This window comes from Taurulus bubalis, assembly GCF_910589615.1.
Source record: "Taurulus bubalis genome assembly, chromosome: 11".
Taxonomy (NCBI): Eukaryota; Metazoa; Chordata; class Actinopteri; order Perciformes; family Cottidae; genus Taurulus; species Taurulus bubalis.
This window is the reverse complement of record NC_136599.1, coordinates 20429668-20457558: the sequence shown is the minus strand read 5'-3', so window position 1 is coordinate 20457558 and position 27891 is coordinate 20429668. Positions and strand designations below refer to the sequence as shown.

At 38.9% G+C, this 27891-nt stretch overlaps 2 long non-coding RNA genes across 2 annotated transcripts; both read right to left on the bottom strand.

The window, feature by feature from the left end:
• Positions 1 to 4631: 4631 nt before the first annotated feature.
• LOC306743781 lies at positions 4632 to 7026 on the bottom strand. The gene is made up of 4 exons (XR_013771089.1): positions 6895 to 7026; positions 6648 to 6739; positions 5475 to 5666; positions 4632 to 5344 (listed from the first exon to the last, which is right to left on the bottom strand). It is a non-coding gene; the product is annotated as an uncharacterized lncRNA (long non-coding RNA).
• Positions 7027 to 16345: 9319 nt separating this feature from the next.
• On the bottom strand, positions 16346 to 18676 carry LOC306743782. Its single transcript, XR_013771090.1, has 4 exons — positions 18609 to 18676; positions 18362 to 18453; positions 17189 to 17380; positions 16346 to 17058 (listed from the first exon to the last, which is right to left on the bottom strand). It is a non-coding gene; the product is annotated as an uncharacterized lncRNA (long non-coding RNA).
• Positions 18677 to 27891: the final 9215 nt, after the last annotated feature.

Sequence of the window (27891 nt, the reverse complement as noted above, 5' to 3'; positions counted from 1 at the left end):
AGTTGATGGAACATAATACATAATTAATGGTTGCAAGAACAGACACACCTGTATTTATAATACCAGGTCAAGGGGTGTCTTCGCCTCAAAACAATAGCTTGATCTTGCGCAATGTTAATGCGTGCTAATTATTGGATGCCTGGTGTAGCCTCCAGAAGAACTCAGTTCAACAACTTCTCTTGTTCTCTATATTTATTTACTAAATGATCACAAGCAAAGTAGTCAGCGCTGCAATTGCAAAAGCAGTGAGTGGTACAGCCAACACGCAGGTTGGGTCAAGAACAACTGCCCCCCAAACGGAAGTGGGGCCTTTCATACACAGGTTATCGTCACAGGTTCGTCTCGCCTCGTCCTAACATCTGATTGGCTCTATCCTATCAAGAGGAGGAGAATCCCGTGTTCTCATCTTTTCTCACAAGACTGGACCGTGCAACGACCCGTCTGCTTTACTAATGTCAACATACTGATAAACAGTTGTGAGTGTTGAAGTGCGCAGGCGTGTGACTGACTTCCCTTGAGAACTGGACCTTTCATAGACACAACCAACTCCAGCTGCATAGCTGTGTTATACTGACCTCGCTGACCTGAACTTTAATAGGCATGAAGAGTAATGGAGAATATCTGCAGAATATAAGGATTTATATTATCAGCAACTAGCGTATATCTGAAAAGTGAACATGCAATTAAATCATTGTTGCCCAGCGGCCGAGCTTAAAAGCACGGAGGAATGTGTGTCTGCTTGTTGCCCAAACAATGGCCAGTTAGAGGCAATTGCTGAGTTTGATAAGCCTCGTTCGCATTTCTGAGAAATCTCAAGTTGTCTTTCCACATTTGTAAAATTCTTTCTTGAAGGAGAGCTCTTTGTCTTTAAGACATTTAGTTCTCTCTGCAGACTGGCACACAACTTAATTTTGTAATGACTTCTTGGAACAGTCCACACCCTCTATTGCTATTTTCTTTTTGTCTCTGGACTTCGTTGATGACCCCGAAAACATCGCTCACTAAGAGTCACTGCAGTGGAGCTTTGCTCGTCCACATTTCTGTAGATTTTGGTTAATAATCATTCGCACAATAGCAAAACAATAAAACTGAATCCCAAACCCACGACAAGCCACATGCTGCTGATTGAACATATTTTATTTAATACATGTTTATTGTGATCTTATTGTGGTTACAGCATGTTTACGCAGACTCCTTTGGAATGGTAGATGGATCTGTAAAAAAAAAAAAAAGATGAAAGATTCAGATAAATATAATATCTAAGTGATTGTGCGAAATGTTGCGTTTCTGCAGCATGGCAAAAATACTGCATTTTACTCTTCATCAGCACAGCTCATTCAACCCAACTCTGTGTTCTACAGCTCATATGACCTTGATATGAATACTAGACCCTATTGTCCTTGATCTCTAAAGAATCTGCAACTCCTTGCCTTTAAAAAAATAATAATAATGATCATATTTATTATTTATTTTCTGCATAAGTATGATCAAAAGTCAAGAGTCTGATAAAAAAATGACTCCTCGATCGCTCCCCAAGTTTTCTTAATTGTATTTTCGGTGCCTTCCCATCATGCCACAGAGTAATATTGCACCTCTTTAGAAATATTAAGGCAGGCATCTTATTTGTGTTGTTGTATAAATGCCGTTTAGACAATTTGGAAAGTATATTGAATTCATGTTTAAAATGTCACGAGAATTCACAGCTAGAAACAATTTACAAAAATGTGATTACCTTCGCATTCATCATCTGCATTGAAATCTCCACCCCAGCATTTGAAGTCACTGCTCTTGCACCAAACGCTCTGCAAGAAGAAAGCCTTATTATGTGAATTACACCATGAATTAGCTTGTAGGCTGTGGAATGGTCCAACATTGAAGTCTGAGGAGAAGTTTGCCGATATATCTCAAGGTGCGTCAGAGAAGGCAGAGGCTCTCAACATTCCTTTACCTACTGTTGTGCCAGGTCAGGAGAGGACACGGAAAGTGCCAGTGTGTTATCACAGCACAGCACAACTGCATCGCAAGTGAGTTATGAGATTGACTCTGTGGAGTCATACTACAGGAAGGATGTGTACTACTTAAGCAATAAGGTACGAGAGGCAGTACTGTGTCGTGCAATAATGTACTGTTCTAGGGAGTTGTCAGCGGAGGGCCTAACTAGTATGCTAGTGTGGGGGATGCTAAGTGAGCTTGTTAGCTGTTCCGTTTGAGCTAACGTTACTGTTAGCGAAGAGCCCCGTTGCAATACTGTGAACACTCAAGCAATACACCTGCAAGTTAAGGAAACCAACGTCTGCGGGTCGTTACTACGGACGTTATAATATCAAAGTTTACACGAACATGTTTGGTAACTGTCAAGCTTGAAATGACAACTAACGGTCGCGCAATTTAAATCTACCTGTTGTTTTTAAGTGCGCACTGATATGGAACGCTCTAAATGTAAACAGGCTGTACAGTACTTTATGGCTGAATAAACTACACCTCGTGACTCACTCTCAACCAATCAGAATGCTTGATTTGATCTACCCGTATTATAAACATTTATGAATACCTTGATTACAGAGCTCAACAGGAGTTTCCATGGGAGCATCACTGGAACTCCAACTGGCACAATCATACAGTCCTTCCACTCTCTAACAGTGTGTGCCAACTGGATAAGCACCCCAAACCCAGAGGCATAGAAAGCTGTCCATGTTCTGTGACTTCTATGAGGAAAATGAGGACCAGCTGAAGACAGAGGTAAAGGTGTTCCACTCCAGCTTTCCTCCAAAAACCGGCAAGAAATCCTTGCCATTGTGGAGAAGAATACTGGCCAGCTCATCTTTCCAACGTTTGTGAAGTAAACAGTGAAGTAATACAAATCTTCCAAGAGATGTCACCAAGGAGGATGCTCCTGTGAAGATCCTTTAATTTATCCAGAGCAGAGTTTTGATGAGTTTTAAGTTAGAATATTGTGTGTGTGTGTGTGTGTGTGTGTGTGTGTGTGTGTGTGTGTGTGTGTGTGTGTGTGTGTGTGTGTGTGTGTGTGTGTGTATATATATATATATATATATATAGTATTTTGTAGACGTAATACTTACAATATGCAATACTGCTGTACTATACTGAATATTGTTTTGCTACTACTACATTTGACTTCATAATATTACACCTATATGCAATAATATGTATAATGTACCAGCCTTTTTATTTTATTTTTATTTGACCATATTATGTCATACTGTTATACCACTTTACTTTGAGGAGACGTCACTGTTGGTCTAAGATAATCACTGGAATAATGTTTCCACCAGGTAAACCTGAACATGCACACCTCTCTCTGTTTGACAGTGATTATAACCGCATAACTATATAGATCATAATTAACTGGAGGATACACTTTTTTTCTCCACGTAGATCTTAAACCCTTAAATATAAACAGTAGCCCGGCCACCCTACGGAGGAAACTCATTTCGTTTTTTTAATTAAAATACAAGTTGGATAAAATCTCCATTGTCCTCTCCTTATATGTAGTGAGGTGTCGGTAGGTAGAAGGACGAAAAACGGAAAACCACTTCCGTTTTTCGTTTCTGCCGTCTGAATCCAAAAACGAAAATACGAGAAAACCAAACTCGGAATACGAGCCGGTTCTTTTCATGTCAAAATAAAAACATGTACAAAATATTCTTATTTACAGTCTTCTTTGATGCAAACACGTAGAAAGGTAACGTTAGAAGAACATTAATTAATCAATATAAATACATAAACCTGAATATGTTAGCAACAGTAGTGACTACAGGCAGTTTAATATCCATGTATATATTATGTACACAGCATGAATCAACTGTTCAATTAATCGTTGCATTGTTTAATGCAACACAGTTCGTTATATAGTTAAATCAAACTCATTTGTGTGTGTAGAGTTGTTGCTGTAAGCATCATATCTATATTTCCACCTCATTGTGCCGTTTCTTGAGTGAACACAGAGCAGAGCCTCTGAGGAGACCAGAGTGCAGGTTCACCTTTCTACTAGCAGATGGCAGTATACATGTGTACATTAAGTTACATTTACTTGTGTCTTTGTTAATTAACTAGGTTATTGATACAGATGTATTTAATGACGTTTATTTCCTCTGATATTTAATGTTACTTTGTAGCATAGTTGTATACATCATGTATTTACTTGTTATATTTGTGGCATTTTAGAACCAAACATTCCTACATCGAACAGCATGTGTTGATCACGAGGCAATAAATTATGATAATTAAAAAATAAAGAGACAGTTGGTTTATTTTGAATAAACACCCATATAACTGACCTACCTCGTTGATTGATTTATCACACTTAAATCCTGCATTGAATGGTACAGAAGGGGTCAAAGGGCCAAAATGAGAAGATATATTTTTACATCATCAGTTCAAGAAAACTGTCCTTAGCTAATCAAACAAACGCACATTTGAGCTTTTATGTAACACACAGTTACAAGTTAAAATAACTTTACCATGTAAACAACTTACCATTTCAAGTTAAGAGGACTTACATTACAAATGTGTTTCAACTTGCATATAAATGTTATTTTGACTGATAATTGAAAGTGTGCTTGCTTTATAAAAAAGAAATTACCAATAATTCTTACTTCTGTTCAAAAGATATAACATTTATTTGAAGAAAATATACACAGACTGAAACATTCGCTACAAGTACATCTCAACACACCCAAATGGAAAATATATATAGAACAAACATGACCTTTTCACTGAAGGACAAGAGACTCAAATGATTTAAACTGAAATCTGTGCACGGTTTCCCTAAACATTGTTGCCACATACAAGTGGAGGCAATCTGACAGACAGGAGGTGTGGTTGTACTCTGACAAATTAGAGATGAATACAAAGATTCATACATTTTCAATATGAACAAGAACATTGTAAACGCTCCAAAAAATAGAGACGCATGACTGAATTGGATACTTAAGGTGAATAATAGGAAAAGGTGAATAATAGAATTAGAGACAGACGAGATGAGGTTGTGTGGCTGTGCAGAGGCAAAATGTGGGATACTGAGAACTTCATAAAACCATATAATAAAGCTTTCATTTTTTTAACATTTCTTAAACATAATTCCAATAGCCTCACAAAAGGTTGTACATGTTAAAACAACCAATCTACAGTTTAGAAGAGTTTGTCTACGGTTTTCCCTTTTACATTTCTCAACCAAGGTTGACATTGAGATGTGTTTGAGATTTACTGGCTATATCTATTATTATATTATTATAGTCTTTGGTGACTGTGGATCAGCGGTAGAACAGGGACGTCCTTCAATCAGAGGATCGGCGGTTCAATCCCCAGCTGAGTGGTCGGAAGACTAGAATAGAGAAACACAAGTACAGCACATTTACCATTTATCTGAGCAGTTTGCTTCTGAGCACATGGATTCTTGCTAAACACCGGTCCAGTTTAATGTTCATGAAGGAACTGAAGGTGTCGTTGATTACGGGTTACTCCAGGTCAACGCAGTAGATTGTGCCATCAACATGAAGCCTGTGAGCACGTCTCTGAGCTCACGCTGGAAGATCTTCTCTGCTGCCTCGGCACATCTAAGACTTCCAAAGGAAGTGAATCATGCAGAATGCCTTCGTGTCCCATCAACAGTCCAACCTGCAATCATCCAGGGTTTCTCCATGAACCTGAAGACACAGAAAGACATTCACATCTTAACTGACATCTCCAAAATAGTACTAGTTTAATGTTTAGAGAGTCCTCGTTCAAAATCCCTAAAACAAAAAAGGTTAAGGAGACTCCACTGAAAAGGTATTTTGCAATTATACAAAATCTCTATAAAAATGAGCGTGGCTATGGGTAATAAAGCTAATAATCACAAAACGTGTTACATTGTCGTGTGGGGCCCACATTAACATTACTCTGATAATAAGAACTGGACATGGACCCGTCCCCCATGTTCTCATTTGTTTATTATTTTTATTGATTATTAAATGTTTTGTTTGTTCGCCTAGCATCTGTTTGTTTATCTCCAAAGGAGGTTTGAATGATTTGAGAGGTTACGAGGATTAAAGTTCAGGCAGGCACATGGATCAGCTCAGGGGTCCTTTGGTAAGAAAGCGAGGGAAAAAGTCAGTAGTGGACTAGAATAGTCTGCAGTATGCAGTGTGGGGCTGATCAGAGTGTGTTTCTGTACTTTCAGGTGGGTGAAAGTGATGAAATGGTATAAAAGTAGCGACACATGGGCATAACTGTTAGGAAGGCAAATATGAATGTATGTCAGTTTGGAAGTTGAATGTCATGACGTGTCGGGATATAATGAATCACTTAGCTTAGCTAGCTAGTGACCGGGAAACACCGTAGTACCACCTGTAGCCTGTGAGAATGACAGTTGTGTGAATGTGTAGAATGTCGCTAGTATGAATTAAGTTGTTAGAGTGATAATGTAAGCTGATATGTGTATGTATAAGAAAATGTTTGATTCAGTAGTGGACTAAAATAGTCTGCAGTATTCAGTGTGTGGCTGATCAGAGTGTGTTTCTGTACTTTCAGTGCTGTCAGTAAAGCAATTCTTAAAATCCATACACACCTGGATCTCCTGTGTCTAAGTGCACAACAATCGCATTACAACAATTGAGTGTAGTAAATGTGTAAATACAGTGTTTTACATCACACATCCGGATTATGTCAGAGGTATCCTCTGAAAGATAGTAGCATGAAGACCAAGCAGGACAGCTGTTCTTTGGTTCTGGTTTGTATCCTACAAAAAAAGACAAGAGAGATGAATGCAATACCAAAGGTATGATGCTAACTTGAGTACAGACAAGGCCTAAACACCACCGATGATGTCCATGATGCTGTTTATAACGCTGGATTATTCTTCAGGACCATTAGAGGAGAATGCGCAAAACTTACATTTCCACATCACGTACTGGACATTATTGATGACATCTGTAAACAGAAAAAAACAAATTAATTTATCTCTAGTGACAGAGAGACATCATCTTGAAATACAATATTAGTTTCCTCTTTTGTTGTAAATTTGATTAATTTGACCTATCATCACAAAAGGTCAAAGGTCACATAAAGCCAGAGTACACAATAGAACTGTCAGCCTCTCCAGGGGAAGATCTCTCTATCTCACCTTTACGAGACTATAAAGGTACTCTGAGATGAGCAAGACTGGACCTTGGTCAGAATGTACAAAACACAGACCAGTTTTATTTATTTTATGCAATAAGAAAAACAAAGGTTTATAGAAATCGATAAAGTCAAAATAAGTAAAAGAAAAGACAAAATGTAAAAAGTTAATATACCTCAAAAGACCTTTAAATCTGCCTTCTAAGGCAAATACCTCAACAATAGTTTTTATGACGTGTGACAGTTTATAGAAAAGGAAATCTACTCAAACTGAGAATGGAGTCAGTCCTCGCTCCGACCATGGACACTTTCCTGATGACAATCATTTGTGGACAGATGAGTGCTGTGATTTGGAACAGCTCTTGTAAGTCAAAACTTTGATGATGTAAATCATGTGAGCAGATTAACTGCAGACAGAAGAATCAGAAGAATTGAGATACAGCTATACAAGTAAAATACAGGAATGTAATCACAATGCCACCACTAATTCTGAAGGTTCCTCACGCTTTTAGGGGAGTATTTAACTTGTGCTTGATATACAGAATTAGAAATTACCAAAAAGTGTCCTTTGCTAATCTAGAAGTGTGCAGATGTCATTGGATCAGATATAAGTACATGTGAACTGCTGCTTTGAGCTAAACAAGGTCATGACCTGCTGCTCTGAGCTACACAAGGTCAAGAGCTACTGCTCTGATCTACACAAGGTCAAGAGCTACTGCTCTGATCTACACAAGGTCAAGAGCTACTGCTCTGAGCTACACAAGGTCATGAGCTACTGCTCTGAGCTACACAAGGTCATGAGCTACTGCTCTGAGCTACACAAGGTCATGAGCTACTGCTCTGAGCTACACAAGGCCATGAGCTACTGCTCTGAGCTACACAAGGTCATGAGCTACTGCTCTGAGCTACACAAGGTCATGAGCTACTGCTCTGAGCTACACAAGGTCATGAGCTACTGCTCTGAGCTACACAAGGTCATGAGCTACTGCTCTGAGCTACACAAGGTCATGAGCTACTGCTCTGAGCTACACAAGGCCATGAGCTACTGCTCTGAGCTACACAAGGCCATGAGCTACTGCTCTGAGCTACACAAGGCCATGAGCTACTGCTCTGAGCTACACAAGGTCATGACCTGATGATGTAAATGTGTTAGTGACCGACATGTAACCTGGGGAACCCAATGGCCCTGTTGCTCAGTTTTACAGGAACAGCAAACTACCTCAATTAATATATTGTTATTTATAGAATCAGAATCAGCTTTAAGTGTGTACACATACAATGAATATGACAGGTTACATGTTGATGATGATGACAGTAACAGTGATGATGTAGTAATGAAGGTCAAATGTGAAGCACAGCTGGTGCAAGAGAGGTCCACTGAAGGCTGCAACCCTTTTAGATCTGTAATGATGACAGTCCGCCTGGTCCTTTTTGTCTTATTTATCAATAAATATGGAAAAAAAATGTCCTTTTGGCAAAATTGTTTTGCTCCTTTTTCAGGAGAAATAACTTTCAAAATCTGGCAAGAATTTATCATTATTATATGTTATAAAGGCTTAAAACACAATGTAATTGAATTTTCATCATGTTTCTCAATGATCTGCTCACTTCCACCCCCACCCACAGACAAGCTCCCCGCCGTTTTTCTTTCTTTCGATGGTGTAATATTCGAGGTGTTACGGTCATCTTAGTCTTGCATCCTGTTTGCATGTTATTTCTTTTGGCCGGCGACTGGGTCCGTTTAATAAGAATAAACCAACTGTCTCTTTATTTTTCAGCTGTCATTATTTATTGCATCGTGATCAACACATGCTCACTCTTCCATGTAGGAATGTTTGGTTCTAAAATGACACAAATATAAAAAGTAAATACATGAAATAAACGTATACTGCCATCTACTGGTAGAAAGGCGAACCTGCACTCTGGTCTCCTCAGAGGCTCTGCTCTGTGTTCACTCAAGAAACGGCACAATGAGGTGGAAATATAGATATGATGCTTACAGCAACAACTCTACACACACAAATAAGTTTGATTTAACTATATAACGAACTGTGTTGCATTAAACAATGCAACGATTAATTGAAAAGTTGATTCGTGCTGTGTACGTAATATATACATGCATATTAAACTGCCTGTAGTCACTACTGTTGCTAACATATCCAGGTTTATTTATTTATATTGATTAATTAATGTTCTTCTAACGTTACCTTTCTACGTGTTTGCATCATAGAAGACAGTAAATAAGAATATTTTGTACCAGTAGCAGCTCAAAACAATATAATTTACATTTTTTTAATAAAGTAACAACATTCATATTGAGTTAATTGAATTAAATTCAGACTATTGGTTCGGCCCTCCACAACGGTCCAAATTTCTCATGTGGCCCTTTGGGAAAATGAATTGCCCACCCCTGGACTAAGATATGTTAATGACGTGTGGTTCCCAAGCGCTCTTTGGTGACGTGGTTGATTACGTTACTGTCATCTGTCCATCATCGTATAAAGACCGCCCTGACAATTTGATTAGTCCGAACAATTTTTGATTTTGGATCATTTCTCCCCAACGGAGCAGTGCCAGACCGAACTTCCAGACCTCAAATGTTGTGGGTGGGGCTAAGTTCGGCTGGTACCAGGCTACATCTTTAGCATACCATCCAAAAATCCGCTAGAATGCATGAAATAACATCTACTTAAACCAAAATGTCCTGGGGGTGGACCATCAGCTATGTCTTTGCTTCACAGAATGTAACCAATGTTGTCCATCTCCAGTAGGCCGCCCCTATCAACGATTTTAGGCCCCACAAACCACCAAAATGCAGGGTACAACATGGGTACAACGCCAAATTAATTCAAATTTCCTGATATTTGAGCCACCAATGTGTGTGGCTGCGTGCGCGGCTAAATTTTGGTCACCCACAACAAAATCTCACTCCAAGGTTTTTGAAAAGTTAGCAGCTCTGCACACACACACACACACACACACACACACACACACACACACACACACACACACACACACACACACACACACACACACACACACACACACACACACATACCGACGTAAATAATAAATAAATAAATAAATAAGACGCATTCCGCCGGTATAAATCAATCTGTGTCGATGACTGAATCTGTTTGTTCTGATGTTTACTTCTGAGATAACCCAAAATGCGGGGCGTCGCGGGCCGGGGACCTGTGGTGTTTAATGTACGTCATTTTTTCTGTGACTTCCTGTGTATACTTTGAAGGCAGCTGACAACTGTCCGACTTGATTGCAGTTTTTTGTCAACGCCTCCTGCTTTTGGATTTTTTTTTATTGGACCTTTACGACGTAACAACGCCGTTGTTGTTGGCATGTTATGGATTTATGGATCAATATGAGTCGTCATCCGTGAGTTGCCTGGATTTTGCTATCGTTTGTTTGTTTGTTGTTGTCTGACAAAAGTCTCGTTTGTAGCTGCTGTGGTGGTCTGATCTTGAACTCGTACCGAACTATAAATAGAGGCACAGTGAACAATATACTGTACAGTAAAAGACGCCCGCGGGACGGCAGAATGTTGCCTGACAAAAAAAAGTGCATTTCTCATGGAGTAGCAATACTGATTATGTGGTGGGCCGACCTTCCTCCAGCTGCTACCATCCAGCACCCTAAAACTCCACTCAAGTATTAAAAGCTATTAGCATCTTCGGCCACACAGCGGATGTCTTAATTTCTACCTATACATGAAAAATCACATAATAATTGTTCTAGTTGCCAGTCAATTGTGTACTCACGCAGTGTGGTGCTGAGTCTGAAGCTGAGCATGATTGTAGAAGATCCAGGCTGAGGTGAACTGTGATGATTGCCGGAACAGACACACCCGGGCCCTGTTTCTCGTACCTGGCTTACTGAGTTAGCGGGCTAATTGTCAGGATAAGATGACGTAGGTCAGGCTTTCTCGGTTTCTCGAAGCAAGCTTAGATTAATCACCATAGCAACACATCCAAAAATGTAAACCTGCTCCCGGGTAGGCTTACTGAACTTCACTGGATAAGCTGGACACTCCCACGGACAAAAAAGGCAGCTTCTTCCTCATTGATGAAGGAGCGATATTAGTTATATTAGTTTTATAGGGAGAGAGTTCTTTCAGATCGCCAGGATCCATCCTTTACCTAATCATGACTTCCTGTACGCGGCGATATAGATTTTGCCGGCAAGAAATAATTTATTTACGAGAGCTTCTCGAGCCGCGGACATTGATCACCAGGCGCAGCTGATCGCCGTCTCAGACACAGACTATCAGCCGCTGCATGCCGCTGTTCTTAAGTTTATTTAGCGCTTCAGAAACTTATGGATGTGTTGAAAGCACTCATAATTATATGACAGTGCTATTAGTACACCATGCATATCATTATTGTAGAACATGATTAAGGTGATCGTGATGAGAATACAGAGAATCACACATAATTTATTTTCACTGCTTCAATTGATTGAATTTCTGATTATGAATAATACATACATACTGATCCGCCCATACACATATTCAAACTCCTAGTTATATGGTAATCTACACATACATGTATATACATAGAGCACATGATTCATACGCGCATACAGTACATATATCCTCATAAGTATATATTTATTCGTAAATATAATCTGATTGATTTGGGTGATGAAGCACTTCAAATTAGCCGATACATTTTTCCAACACTGACGCATTTAACTTGTCTGATATATTTGCGACGCTTATGTCTCGCAGCGGGGCAGGTGTTAAAGCTGCGTTCACGGCAACAACGTTGCAAAAACGTTGGAATATTCGCAACGCGTTTGCTGTGAATGACTACGGTACTGACTTCCTCATATGCCTTCATGATCATCTCCTGCTTCTCAGTAGAGAAATAAAAAGAGGTTCCTCTGAGTTTATTTGCCATCGTACTGTTAAAACATCGTGGTGTCAGTGCTCCATTATTATCCCTTCTGAAGAGGAGCGGGCGCGCGCATTTATCCAGATGACTGACGTCTGGCTAGAATTAACGAGACGTTTCAGCGCGGATCAGCCGTGAAGAAACCCAGATAGCCTGATGTCAGTCATCTCGCTAATTTATACTGGAAATTAGGACATTTGCTTGACTTTGTTTAGCCAGGTACGAGAAACAGGGCCCAGTATTTATACTGCCATGTCCAAGAGGTGTCTTCCCCTCAAAACAATAGCTTGATCTTGCGCAACTGGCGTCTATACACTTGATGGAACATAATACATAATTAATGATTGCAAGAACAGATACACCTGTATTTATAATGCCAGGTCAATGAGTGTCTTTGCCTCAAAACAATAGCTTGATCTTGCGCAACCAGCGTATATCTGAAAAGTGAACATGCAATTAAATCATTAAAGGCAATTGTTGGGTTTGACAAGCCTCGTTCACATTTCTGAGAAATCTCTAGTCGTCTCTTCCACATTTGTAAAATTCTTTCTTGAAGGAGAGCTCTTTGTCTTTAAGACATTTAGTTCTCTCTGCAGACTGGCACACAACTTAATTTTGTAATGACTTCTTGGAACAGTCCACACCCTCTATTGTTATTTTCTTTTTGTCTCTGGACTTCGTTGATGACCCCGAAAACATCGCTCACTGAGAGTCACTGCAGTGGAGCTTTGCTCGTCCACATTTCTGTAGATTTTGGTTAATAATCATTCGCACAATAGCAAAACAATAAAACTGAATCCCAAACCCACGACAAGCCACATGCTGCTGATTGAACATATTTTATTTAATACATGTTTATTGTGATCTTATTGTGGTTACAGCATGTTTATGCAGACTCTTTTGGAATGGTAGATGGATCTGTAAAAAAAAAAAAAGATGAAAGATTCAGATAAATATAATATCTAAGTGATTGTGCGAAATGTTGCGTTTCTGCAGGATGGCACAAATACTGCATTTTACTCATTTTACTGCATTTTTACAGCACAGCTCATTCAACCCGACTCGGTGTTCTACAGCTCATATGACCTTGATATGAATACCAGACCCTATTGTCCTTGATCTCTAAAGAATTCTGCAACTCCTTGCCTTTAAAAAATAATAATAATAATGATCATATTTATTATTTATTTTCTGCATAAATATGATCAAAAGTCAAGAGTCTGATAAAAAAATGACTCCTCGATCGCTCCCCAAGTTTTCTTAATTGTATTTTCGGTGCCTTCCCATCATGCCACAGAGTAATATTGCACCTCTTTAGAAATATTAAGGCAGGCATCTTATTTGTTTTGTTGTATAAATGCCGTTTAGACAATTTGGAAAGTATATTGAATTCATGTTTAAAATGTCACGAGAATTCACAGCTAGAAACAATTTACAAAAATGTGATTACCTTCGCATTCATCATCTGCATTGAAATCTCCACCCCAGCATTTGAAGTCACTGCTCTTGCACCAAACGCTCTGCAAGAAGAAAGCCTTATTATGTGAATTACACCATGAATTAGCTTGTAGGCTGTGGAATGGTCCAACATTGAAGTCTGAGGAGAAGTTTGCCGATATATCTCAAGGTGCGTCAGAGAAGGCAGAGGCTCTCAACATTCCTTTACCTACTGTTGTGCCAGGTCAGGAGAGGACACGGAAAGTGCCAGTGTGTTATCACAGCACAGCACAACTGCATCGCAAGTGAGTTATGAGATTGACTCTGTGGAGTCATACTACAGGAAGGATGTGTACTACTTAAGCAATAAGGTACGAGAGGCAGTACTGTGTCGTGCAATAATGTACTGTTCTAGGGAGTTGTCAGCGGAGGGCCTAACTAGTATGCTAGTGTGGGGGATGCTAAGTGAGCTTGTTAGCTGTTCCGTTTGAGCTAACGTTACTGTTAGCGAAGAGCCCCGTTGCAATACTGTGAACACTCAAGCAATACACCTGCAAGTTAAGGAAACCAACGTCTGCGGGTCGTTACTACGGACGTTATAATATCAAAGTTTACACGAACATGTTTGGTAACTGTCAAGCTTGAAATGACAACTAACGGTCGCGCAATTTAAATCTACCTGTTGTTTTTAAGTGCGCACTGATATGGAACGCTCTAAATGTAAACAGGCTGTACAGTACTTTATGGCTGAATAAACTACACCTCGTGACTCACTCTCAACCAATCAGAATGCTTGATTTGATCTACCCGTATTATAAACATTTATGAATACCTTGATTACAGAGCTCAACAGGAGTTTCCATGGGAGCATCACTGGAACTCCAACTGGCACAATCATACAGTCCTTCCACTCTCTAACAGTGTGTGCCAACTGGATAAGCACCCCAAACCCAGAGGCATAGAAAGCTGTCCATGTTCTGTGACTTCTATGAGGAAAATGAGGACCAGCTGAAGACAGAGGTAAAGGTGTTCCACTCCAGCTTTCCTCCAAAAACCGGCAAGAAATCCTTGCCATTGTGGAGAAGAATACTGGCCAGCTCATCTTTCCAACGTTTGTGAAGTAAACAGTGAAGTAATACAAATCTTCCAAGAGATGTCACCAAGGAGGATGCTCCTGTGAAGATCCTTTAATTTATCCAGAGCAGAGTTTTGATGAGTTTTAAGTTAGAATATTGTGTGTGTGTGTGTGTGTGTGTGTGTGTGTGTGTGTGTGTGTGTGTGTGTGTGTGTGTGTGTGTGTGTGTATATATATATATATATATATATATAGTATTTTGTAGACGTAATACTTACAATATGCAATACTGCTGTACTATACTGAATATTGTTTTGCTACTACTACATTTGACTTCATAATATTACACCTATATGCAATAATATGTATAATGTACCAGCCTTTTTATTTTATTTTTATTTGACCATATTATGTCATACTGTTATACCACTTTACTTTGAGGAGACGTCACTGTTGGTCTAAGATAATCACTGGAATAATGTTTCCACCAGGTAAACCTGAACATGCACACCTCTCTCTGTTTGACAGTGATTATAACCGCATAACTATATAGATCATAATTAACTGGAGGATACACTTTTTTTCTCCACGTAGATCTTAAACCCTTAAATATAAACAGTAGCCCGGCCACCCTACGGAGGAAACTCATTTCGTTTTTTTAATTAAAATACAAGTTGGATAAAATCTCCATTGTCCTCTCCTTATATGTAGTGAGGTGTCGGTAGGTAGAAGGACGAAAAACGGAAAACCACTTCCGTTTTTCGTTTCTGCCGTCTGAATCCAAAAACGAAAATACGAGAAAACCAAACTCGGAATACGAGCCGGTTCTTTTCATGTCAAAATAAAAACATGTACAAAATATTCTTATTTACAGTCTTCTTTGATGCAAACACGTAGAAAGGTAACGTTAGAAGAACATTAATTAATCAATATAAATACATAAACCTGAATATGTTAGCAACAGTAGTGACTACAGGCAGTTTAATATCCATGTATATATTATGTACACAGCATGAATCAACTGTTCAATTAATCGTTGCATTGTTTAATGCAACACAGTTCGTTATATAGTTAAATCAAACTCATTTGTGTGTGTAGAGTTGTTGCTGTAAGCATCATATCTATATTTCCACCTCATTGTGCCGTTTCTTGAGTGAACACAGAGCAGGTTCACCTTTCTACTAGCAGATGGCAGTATACATGTGTACATTAAGTTACATTTACTTGTGTCTTTGTTAATTAACTAGGTTATTGATACAGATGTATTTAATGACGTTTATTTCCTCTGATATTTAATGTTACTTTGTAGCATAGTTGTATACATCATGTATTTACTTGTTATATTTGTGGCATTTTAGAACCAAACATTCCTACATCGAACAGCATGTGTTGATCACGAGGCAATAAATTATGATAATTAAAAAATAAAGAGACAGTTGGTTTATTTTGAATAAACACCCATATAACTGACCTACCTCGTTGATTGATTTATCACACTTAAATCCTGCATTGAATGGTACAGAAGGGGTCAAAGGGCCAAAATGAGAAGATATATTTTTACATCATCAGTTCAAGAAAACTGTCCTTAGCTAATCAAACAAACGCACATTTGAGCTTTTATGTAACACACAGTTACAAGTTAAAATAACTTTACCATGTAAACAACTTACCATTTCAAGTTAAGAGGACTTACATTACAAATGTGTTTCAACTTGCATATAAATGTTATTTTGACTGATAATTGAAAGTGTGCTTGCTTTATAAAAAAGAAATTACCAATAATTCTTACTTCTGTTCAAAAGATATAACATTTATTTGAAGAAAATATACACAGACTGAAACATTCGCTACAAGTACATCTCAACACACCCAAATGGAAAATATATATAGAACAAACATGACCTTTTCACTGAAGGACAAGAGACTCAAATGATTTAAACTGAAATCTGTGCACGGTTTCCCTAAACATTGTTGCCACATACAAGTGGAGGCAATCTGACAGACAGGAGGTGTGGTTGTACTCTGACAAATTAGAGATGAATACAAAGATTCATACATTTTCAATATGAACAAGAACATTGTAAACGCTCCAAAAAATAGAGACGCATGACTGAATTGGATACTTAAGGTGAATAATAGGAAAAGGTGAATAATAGAATTAGAGACAGACGAGATGAGGTTGTGTGGCTGTGCAGAGGCAAAATGTGGGATACTGAGAACTTCATAAAACCATATAATAAAGCTTTCATTTTTTTAACATTTCTTAAACATAATTCCAATAGCCTCACAAAAGGTTGTACATGTTAAAACAACCAATCTACAGTTTAGAAGAGTTTGTCTACGGTTTTCCCTTTTACATTTCTCAACCAAGGTTGACATTGAGATGTGTTTGAGATTTACTGGCTATATCTATTATTATATTATTATAGTCTTTGGTGACTGTGGATCAGCGGTAGAACAGGGACGTCCTTCAATCAGAGGATCGGCGGTTCAATCCCCAGCTGAGTGGTCGGAAGACTAGAAGAGAGAAACACAAGTACAGCACATTTACCATTTATCTGAGCAGTTTGCTTCTGAGCACATGGATTCTTGCTAAACACCGGTCCAGTTTAATGTTCATGAAGGAACTGAAGGTGTCGTTGATTACGGGTTACTCCAGGTCAACGCAGTAGATTGTGCCATCAACATGAAGCCTGTGAGCACGTCTCTGAGCTCACGCTGGAAGATCTTCTCTGCTGCCTCGGCACATCTAAGACTTCCAAAGGAAGTGAATCATGCAGAACGCCTTCGTGTCCCATCAACAGTCCAACCTGCATTCATCCAGGGTTTCTCCATGAACCTGAAGACACAGAAAGACATTCACATCTTAACTGACATCTCCAAAATAGTACTAGTTTAATGTTTAGAGAGTCCTCGTTCAAAATCCCTAAAACAAAAAAGGTTAAGGAGACTCCACTGAAAAGGTATTTTGCAATTATACAAAATCTCTATAAAAATGAGCGTGGCTATGGGTAATAAAGCTAATAATCACAAAACGTGTTACATTGTCGTGTGGGGCCCACATTAACATTACTCTGATAATAAGAACTGGACATGGACCCGTCCCCCATGTTCTCATTTGTTTATTATTTTTATTGATTATTAAATGTTTTGTTTGTTCGCCTAGCATCTGTTTGTTTATCTCCAAAGGAGGTTTGAATGATTTGAGAGGTTACGAGGATTAAAGTTCAGGCAGGCACATGGATCAGCTCAGGGGTCCTTTGGTAAGAAAGCGAGGGAAAAAGTCAGTAGTGGACTAGAATAGTCTGCAGTATGCAGTGTGGGGCTGATCAGAGTGTGTTTCTGTACTTTCAGGTGGGTGAAAGTGATGAAATGGTATAAAAGTAGCGACACATGGGCATAACTGTTAGGAAGGCAAATATGAATGTATGTCAGTTTGGAAGTTGAATGTCATGACGTGTCGGGATATAATGAATCTCTTAGCTTAGCTAGCTAGTGACCGGGAAACACCGTAGTACCACCTGTAGCCTGTGAGAATGACAGTTGTGTGAATGTGTAGAATGTCGCTAGTATGAATTAAGTTGTTAGAGTGATAATGTAAGCTGATATGTGTATGTATAAGAAAATGTTTGATTCAGTAGTGGACTAAAATAGTCTGCAGTATTCAGTGTGTGGCTGATCAGAGTGTGTTTCTGTACTTTCAGTGCTGTCAGTAAAGCAATTCTTAAAATCCATACACACCTGGATCTCCTGTGTCTAAGTGCACAACAATCGCATTACAACAATTGAGTGTAGTAAATGTGTAAATACAGTGTTTTACATCACACATCCGGATTATGTCAGAGGTATCTTCTGAAAGATAGTAGCATGAAGACCAAGCAGGACAGCTGTTCTTTGGTTCTGGTTTGTATCCTACAAAAAAAGACAAGAGAGATGAATGCAATACCAAAGGTATGATGCTAACTTGAGTACAGACAAGGCCTAAACACCACCGATGATGTCCATGATGCTGTTTATAACGCTGGATTATTCTTCAGGACCATTAGAGGAGAATGCGCAAAACTTACATTTCCACATCACGTACTGGACATTATTGATGACATCTGTAAACAGAAAAAAACAAATTAATTTATCTCTAGTGACAGAGAGACATCATCTTGAAATACAATATTAGTTTCCTCTTTTGTTGTAAATTTGATTAATTTGACCTATCATCACAAAAGGTCAAAGGTCACATAAAGCCAGAGTACACAATAGAACTGTCAGCCTCTCCAGGGGAAGATCTCTCTATCTCACCTTTACGAGACTATAAAGGTACTCTGAGATGAGCAAGACTGGACCTTGGTCAGAATGTACAAAACACAGACCAGTTTTATTTATTTTATGCAATAAGAAAAACAAAGGTTTATAGAAATCGATAAAGTCAAAATAAGTAAAAGAAAAGACAAAATGTAAAAAGTTAATATACCTCAAAAGACCTTTAAATCTGCCTTCTAAGGCAAATACCTCAACAATAGTTTTTATGACGTGTGACAGTTTATAGAAAAGGAAATCTACTCAAACTGAGAATGGAGTCAGTCCTCGCTCCGACCATGGACACTTTCCTGATGACAATCATTTGTGGACAGATGAGTGCTGTGATTTGGAACAGCTCTTGTAAGTCAAAACTTTGATGATGTAAATCATGTGAGCAGATTAACTGCAGACAGAAGAATCAGAAGAATTGAGATACAGCTATACAAGTAAAATACAGGAATGTAATCACAATGCCACCACTAATTCTGAAGGTTCCTCACGCTTTTAGGGGAGTATTTAACTTGTGCTTGATATACAGAATTAGAAATTACCAAAAAGTGTCCTTTGCTAATCTAGAAGTGTGCAGATGTCATTGGATCAGATATAAGTACATGTGAACTGCTGCTTTGAGCTAAACAAGGTCATGACCTGCTGCTCTGAGCTACACAAGGTCAAGAGCTACTGCTCTGATCTACACAAGGTCAAGAGCTACTGCTCTGAGCTACACAAGGTCAAGAGCTACTGCTCTGATCTACACAAGGTCAAGAGCTACTGCTCTGAGCTACACAAGGTCATGAGCTACTGCTCTGAGCTACACAAGGTCATGAGCTACTGCTCTGAGCTACACAAGGCCATGAGCTACTGCTCTGAGCTACACAAGGTCATGAGCTACTGCTCTGAGCTACACAAGGTCATGAGCTACTGCTCTGAGCTACACAAGGTCATGAGCTACTGCTCTGAGCTACACAAGGTCATGAGCTACTGCTCTGAGCTACACAAGGTCATGAGCTACTGCTCTGAGCTACACAAGGTCATGAGCTACTGCTCTGAGCTACACAAGGTCAAGAGCTACTGCTCTGAGCTACACAAGGTCATGACCTGATGATGTAAATGTGTTAGTGACCGACATGTAACCTGGGGAACCCAATGGCCCTGTTGCTCAGTTTTACAGGAACAGCAAACTACCTCAATTAATATATTGTTATTTATAGAATCAGAATCAGCTTTAAGTGTGTACACATACAATGAATATGACAGGTTACATGTTGATGATGATGACAGTAACAGTGATGATGTAGTAATGAAGGTCAAATGTGAAGCACAGCTGGTGCAAGAGAGGTCCACTGAAGGCTGCAACCCTTTTAGATCTGTAATGATGACAGTCCGCCTGGTCCTTTTTGTCTTATTTATCAATAAATATGGAAAAAAAATGTCCTTTTGGCAAAATTGTTTTGCTCCTTTTTCAGGAGAAATAACTTTCAAAATCTGGCAAGAATTTATCATTATTATATGTTATAAAGGCTTAAAACACAATGTAATTGAATTTTCATCATGTTTCTCAATGATCTGCTCACTTCCACCTCCACCCACAGACAAGCTCCCCGCCGTTTTTCTTTCTTTCGATGGTGTAATATTCGAGGTGTTACGGTCATCTTAGTCTTGCATCCTGTTTGCATGTTATTTCTTTTGGCCGGCGACTGGGTCCGTTTAATAAGAATAAACCAACTGTCTCTTTATTTTTCAGCTGTCATTATTTATTGCATCGTGATCAACACATGCTCACTCTTCCATGTAGGAATGTTTGGTTCTAAAATGACACAAATATAAAAAGTAAATACATGAAATAAACGTATACTGCCATCTACTGGTAGAAAGGCGAACCTGCACTCTGGTCTCCTCAGAGGCTCTGCTCTGTGTTCACTCAAGAAACGGCACAATGAGGTGGAAATATAGATATGATGCTTACAGCAACAACTCTACACACACAAATAAGTTTGATTTAACTATATAACGAACTGTGTTGCATTAAACAATGCAACGATTAATTGAAAAGTTGATTCGTGCTGTGTACGTAATATATACATGCATATTAAACTGCCTGTAGTCACTACTGTTGCTAACATATCCAGGTTTATTTATTTATATTGATTAATTAATGTTCTTCTAACGTTACCTTTCTACGTGTTTGCATCATAGAAGACAGTAAATAAGAATATTTTGTACCAGTAGCAGCTCAAAACAATATAATTTACATTTTTTTAATAAAGTAACAACATTCATATTGAGTTAATTGAATTAAATTCAGACTATTGGTTCGGCCCTCCACAACGGTCCAAATTTCTCATGTGGCCCTTTGGGAAAATGAATTGCCCACCCCTGGACTAAGGTATGTTAATGACGTGTGGTTCCCAAGCGCTCTTTGGTGACGTGGTTGATTACGTTACTGTCATCTGTCCATCATCGTATAAAGACCGCCCTGACAATTTGATTAGTCCGAACAATTTTTGATTTTGGATCATTTCTCCCCAACGGAGCAGTGCCAGACCGAACTTCCAGACCTCAAATGTTGTGGGTGGGGCTAAGTTCGGCTGGTACCAGGCTACATCTTTAGCATACCATCCAAAAATCCGCTAGAATGCATGAAATAACATCTACTTAAACCAAAATGTCCTGGGGGTGGACCATCAGCTATGTCTTTGCTTCACAGAATGTAACCAATGTTGTCCATCTCCAGTAGGCCGCCCCTATCAACGATTTTAGGCCCCACAAACCACCAAAATGCAGGGTACAACATGGGTACAACGCCAAATTAATTCAAATTTCCTGATATTTGAGCCACCAATGTGTGTGGCTGCGTGCGCGGCTAAATTTTGGTCACCCACGACAAAATCTCACTCCAAGGTTTTTGAAAAGTTAGCAGCTCTGCACACACACACACACACACACACACACACACACACACACACACACACACACACACACACACACACACACACACACACACACACACACATACCGACGTAAATAATAAATAAATAAATAAATAAGACGCATTCCGCCGGTATAAATCAATCTGTGTCGATGACTGAATCTGTTTGTTCTGATGTTTACTTCTGAGATAACCCAAAATGCGGGGCGTCGCGGGCCGGGGACCTGTGGTGTTTAATGTACGTCATTTTTTCTGTGACTTCCTGTGTATGCTTTGAAGGCAGCTGACAACTGTCCGACTTGATTGCAGTTTTTTGTCAACGCCTCCTGCTTTTGGATTTTTTTTTATTGGACCTTTACGACGTAACAACGCCGTTGTTGTTGGCATGTTATGGATTTATGGATCAATATGAGTCGTCATCCGTGAGTTGCCTGGATTTTGCTATCGTTTGTTTGTTTGTTGTTGTCTGACAAAAGTCTCGTTTGTAGCTGCTGTGGTGGTCTGATCTTGAACTCGTACCGAACTATAAATAGAGGCACAGTGAACAATATACTGTACAGTAAAAGACGCCCGCGGGACGGCAGAATGTTGCCTGACAAAAAAAAGTGCATTTCTCATGGAGTAGCAATACTGATTATGTGGTGGGCCGACCTTCCTCCAGCTGCTACCATCCAGCACCCTAAAACTCCACTCAAGCATTAAAAGCTATTAGCATCTTCGGCCACACAGCGGATGTCTTAATTTCTACCTATACATGAATAATCACATAATAATTGTTCTAGTTGCCAGTCAATTGTGTACTCACGCAGTGTGGTGCTGAGTCTGAAGCTGAGCATGATTGTAGAAGATCCAGGCTGAGGTGAACTGTGATGATTGCCGGAACAGACACACCCGGGCCCTGTTTCTCGTACCTGGCTTACTGAGTTAGCGGGCTAATTGTCAGGATAAGATGACGTAGGTCAGGCTTTCTCGGTTTCTCGAAGCAAGCTTAGATAAATCACCATAGCAACACATCCAAAAATTTAAACCTGCTCCCGGGCAGGCTTACTGAACTTCACTGGATAAGATGGACACTCCCACGGACAAAAAAAGGCAGCTCCCTTCCTCATTGATGAAGGAGCGATATTAGTTATATTAGTTTTATAGGGAGAGAGTTCTTTCAGATCGCCAGGATCCATCCTTTACATCATCATGACTTCCTGTACGCGGCGATATAGATTTTGCCGGCAAGAAATACTTTGTTTACGACAGCTTCTGGAGCCGCAGACATTGATCACCACAGGCGCAGCTGATCGCCGTCTCAGACACAGACTATCAGCCGCTGCATGCCGCTGTTCTTAAGTTTATTTAGCTCTTAAGAAACTTATGGATGTGTTGAAAGCACTCATAATTATATGACAGTGCTATTAGTACACCATGCATATCATTATTGTAGAACATGATTAAGGTGATCGTGATGAGAATACAGAGAATCACACATAATTTATTTTCACTGCTTCAATTGATTGAATTTCTGATTATGAATAATACATACATACTGATCCGCCCATACACATATTCAAACTCCTAGTTATATGGTAATCTACACATACATGTATATACATATAGTACATGATTCATACGCGCATACAGTACATATATCCTCATAAGTATATATTTATTCGTAAATATAATCTGATTGATTTGGGTGATGAAGCACTTCAAATTAGCCGATACATTTTCTCAACACTGACGCATTTAACTTGTCTGATATATTTGCGACGCTTATGTCTCGCAGCGGGGCAGGTGTTAAAGCTGCGTTCACGGCAACAATGTTGCAAAAACGTTGGAATATTTGCAACGCGTTTGCTGTGAATGATTACGGTACTGACTTCCTCATATGCCTTCATGATCATCTCCTGCTTCTCATTAGAGAAATAAAAAGAGGTTCCTCTGAGTTTATTTGCCATTGTACTGTTAAAACATCGTGGTGTCAGTGCTCCATTATTATCCCTTCTGAAGAGGAGCGGGCGCGCGCATTTATCCAGATGACTGACGTCTGGCTAGAATTAACGAGACGTTTCAGCGCGGATCAGCCGTGAAGAAACCCAGATAGCCTGATGTCAATCATCTCGCTAATTTATACTGGAAATTAGGACATTTGCTTGACTTTGTTTAGCCAGGTACGAGAAACAGGGCCCAGTATTTATACTGCCATGTCCAAGAGGTGTCTTCCCCTCAAAACAATAGCTTGATCTTGCGCAACTGGCGTCTATACACTTGATGTAACATAATACATAATTAATGATTGCAAGAACAGATACACCTGTATTTATAATGCCAGGTCAATGAGTGTCTTTGCCTCAAAACAATAGCTTGATCTTGCGCAACCAGCGTATATCTGAAAAGTGAACATGCAATTAAATCATTAAAGGCAATTGTTGGGTTTGACAAGCCTCGTTCACATTTCTGAGAAATCTCTAGTCGTCTCTTCCACATTTGTAAAATTCTTTCTTGAAGGAGAGCTCTTTGTCTTTAAGACATTTAGTTCTCTCTGCAGACTGGCACACAACTTAATTTTGTAATGACTTCTTGGAACAGTCCACACCCTCTATTGTTATTTTCTTTTTGTCTCTGGACTTCGTTGATGACCCCGAAAACATCGCTCACTAAGAGTCACTGCAGTGGAGCTTTGCTCGTCCACATTTCTGTAGATTTTGGTTAATAATCATTCGCACAATAGCAAAACAATAAAACTCAATCCCAAACCCACGACAAGCCACATGCTGCTGATTGAACATATTTTATTTAATACATGTTTATTGTGATCTTATTGTGGTTACAGCATGTTTATGCAGACTCTTTTGGAATGGTAGATGGATCTGTAAAAAAAAAAAAGATGAAAGATTCAGATAAATATAATATCTAAGTGATTGTGCGAAATGTTGCGTTTCTGCAGGATGGCACAAATACTGCATTTTACTGCATTTTTACAGCACAGCTCATTCAACCCGACTCTGTGTTCTACAGCTCATATGACCTTGATATGAATACCAGACCCTATTGTCCTTGATCTCTAAAGAATCTGCAACTCCTTGCCTTTAAAAAATAATAATAATAATGATCATATTTATTATTTATTTTCTGCATAAATATGATCAAAAGTAAAGAGTCTGATAAAAAAATGACTCCTCGATCGCTCCCCAAGTTTTCTTAATTGTATTTTCGGTGCCTTCCCATCATGCCACAGAGTAGTATTGCACCTCTTTAGAAATATTAAGGCAGGCATCTTATTTGTGTTGTTGTATAAATGCCGTTTAGACAATTTGGAAAGTATATTGAATTCATGTTTAAAATGTCACGAGAATTCACAGCTAGAAACAATTTACAAAAATGTGATTACCTTCGCATTCATCATCTGCATTGAAATCTCCACCCCAGCATTTGAAGTCACTGCTCTTGCACCAAACGCTCTGCAAGAAGAAAGCCTTATTATGTGAATTACACCATGAATTAGCTTGTAGGCTGTGGAATGGTCCAACATTGAAGTCTGAGGAGAAGTTTGCCGATATATCTCAAGGTGCGTCAGAGAAGGCAGAGGCTCTCAACATTCCTTTACCTACTGTTGTGCCAGGTCAGGAGAGGACACGGAAAGTGCCAGTGTGTTATCACAGCACAGCACAACTGCATCGCAAGTGAGTTATGAGATTGACTCTGTGGAGTCATACTACAGGAAGGATGTGTACTACTTAAGCAATAAGGTACGAGAGGCAGTACTGTGTCGTGCAATAATGTACTGTTCTAGGGAGTTGTCAGCGGAGGGCCTAACTAGTATGCTAGTGTGGGGGATGCTAAGTGAGCTTGTTAGCTGTTCCGTTTGAGCTAACGTTACTGTTAGCGAAGAGCCCCGTTGCAATACTGTGAACACTCAAGCAATACACCTGCAAGTTAAGGAAACCAACGTCTGCGGGTCGTTACTGCGGACGTTATAATATCAAAGTTTACACGAACATGTTTGGTAACTGTCAAGCTTGAAATGACAACTAACGGTCGCGCAATTTAAATCTACCTGTTGTTTTTAAGTGCGCACTGATATGGAACGCTCTAAATGTAAACAGGCTGTACAGTACTTCATGGCTGAATAAACTACACCTCGTGACTCACTCTCAACCAATCAGAATGCTTGATTTGATCTACCCGTATTATAAACATTTATGAATACCTTGATTACAGAGCTCAACAGGAGTTTCCATGGGAGCATCACTGGAACTCCAACTGGCACAATCATACAGTCCTTCCACTCTCTAACAGTGTGTGCCAACTGGATAAGCACCCCAAACCCAGAGGCATAGAAAGCTGTCCATGTTCTGTGACTTCTATGAGGAAAATGAGGACCAGCTGAAGACAGAGGTAAAGGTGTTCCACTCCAGCTTTCCTCCAAAAACCGGCAAGAAATCCTTGCCATTGTGGAGAAGAATACTGGCCAGCTCATCTTTCCAACGTTTGTGAAGTAAACAGTGAAGTAATACAAATCTTCCAAGAGATGTCACCAAGGAGGATGCTCCTGTGAAGATCCTTTAATTTATCCAGAGCAGAGTTTTGATGAGTTTTAAGTTAGAATATTGTGTGTGTGTGTGTGTGTGTGTGTGTGTGTGTGTGTGTGTGTATATATATATATATATATATATATATATATATAGTATTTTGTAGACGTAATACTTACAATATGCAATACTGCTGTACTATACTGAATATTGTTTTGCTACTACTACATTTGACTTCATAATATTACACCTATATGCAATAATATGTATAATGTACACACCTCTCTCTGTTTGACAGTGATTATAACCGCATAACTATATAGATCATAATTAACTGGAGGATACACTTTTTTTCTACACGTAGATCTTAAACCCTTAAATATAAACAGTAGCCCGGCCACCCTACGGAGGAAACTCATTTCGTTTTTTTAATTAAAATACAAGTTGGATAAAATCTCCATTGTCCTCTCCTTATATGTAGTGAGGTGTCGGTAGGTAGAAGGACGAAAAACGGAAAACCACTTCCGTTTTTCGTTTCTGCCGTCTGAATCCAAAAACAAAAATACGAGAAAACCAAACTCGGAATACGAGCCGGTTCTTTTCATGTCAAAATAAAAACATGTACAAAATATTCTTATTTACAGTCTTCTATGATGCAAACACGTAGAAAGGTAGCGTTAGAAGAACATTAATTAATCAATATAAATACATACACCTGGATATGTTAGCAACAGTAGTGACTACAGGTAGTTTAATATCCATGTATATATTATGTACACAGCATGAATCAACTGTTCAATTAATCGTTGCATTGTTTAATGCAACACAGTTCGTTATATAGTTAAATCAAACTCATTTGTGTGTGTAGAGTTGTTGCTGTAAGCATCATATCTATATTTCCACCTCATTGTGCCGTTTCTTGAGTGAACACAGAGCAGGTTCACCTTTCTACTAGCAGATGGCAGTATACATGTGTACATTAAGTTACATTTACTTGTGTCTTTGTTAATTAACTAGGTTATTGATACAGATGTATTTAATGACGTTTATTTCCTCTGATATTTAATGTTACTTTGTAGCATAGTTGTATACATCATGTATTTACTTGTTATATTTGTGGCATTTTAGAACCAAACATTCCTACATCGAACAGCATGTGTTGATCACGAGGCAATAAATTATGATAATTAAAAAATAAAGAGACAGTTGGTTTATTTTTAATAAACACCCATATAATTGACCTACCTCGTTGATTGATTTGTCACACTTAAATCCTGCATTGAATGGTACAGAAGGGGTCAAAGGGCCAAGATGAGAAGATATATTTTTACATTATCAGTTCAAGAAAACTTTCCTTAGCTAGTCAAACAAACGCACATTTGAGCTTTTATGTAACACACAGTTACAAGTTAAAATAACTTTACCATGTCTATAGCCTATACATGCCTAAGTTAAGAGGACTTACATTACAAATGTGTTTCAACTTGCATATAAACGTTTTTTTGACTGATAATTGAAAGTGTGCTTGCTTTATAAAAAAGAAATTACCAATAATTCTTACTTCTGTTCAAAAGATATAACATTTATTTGAAGAAAATATAC